The following is a 660-nucleotide window of genomic DNA, read 5'->3' on the forward strand; positions in this document are numbered from 1 at the left end:
AGTACAGAGAATTCCGCGGAAGGAGTTGTTCAGAAAGAAAGTAAATAAATTACAGAACTGACAAACGCAGTGTGCTGGCAATGACGAGGCAGTTGCAACAAAGAACAGTGAATACAAAATAGGTCAAGGCCTAGGGTGAAAAACCCTTATGGAACCGAAATCAGCGTGGCAGGGCCCAAATAAACCCCAGGAAAATGTTGAGGTTTTTCTTACTATACAGCCATGACCGAGCCATTCTTCCTCTAGCATCCCACAGAAGTATCGTTGTTATAATGAACTCTTGTGAACACGCCGTAACAACAAATAAAATAAAGAAGTACCTAAACAAAACAACTCGAGTGCGCCGCATCTGACCGAAGTAGAGGCAGAACTACGCACAGCATGCGAACCCACGTTATGCCCTCTGTCTCGTCAGCATCTAGGTCACCAGATTAGACCTGATTTGAAAAGATGGTATTCTCATGGTAATGCAGAGGGGGTTAAGATCGCAGTGGGCACCGACTCAGTGCTTATACAATATGCTCGTGCGGGGTTTCGGTACGGACCCTAGCCGCACGAGTGCGACGCCATAGCGCTCACGACCCCAGATGAGTCTACGATGTCCCTAGAGAAGACACGCACAACGCAAGTGATGAACATTGGGGAATGAACAGACCTTGC

This window comes from Bacillus rossius, chromosome 2, assembly GCF_032445375.1.
Source record: "Bacillus rossius redtenbacheri isolate Brsri chromosome 2, Brsri_v3, whole genome shotgun sequence".
Lineage (NCBI taxonomy): Eukaryota > Metazoa > Arthropoda > Insecta > Phasmatodea > Bacillidae > Bacillus > Bacillus rossius.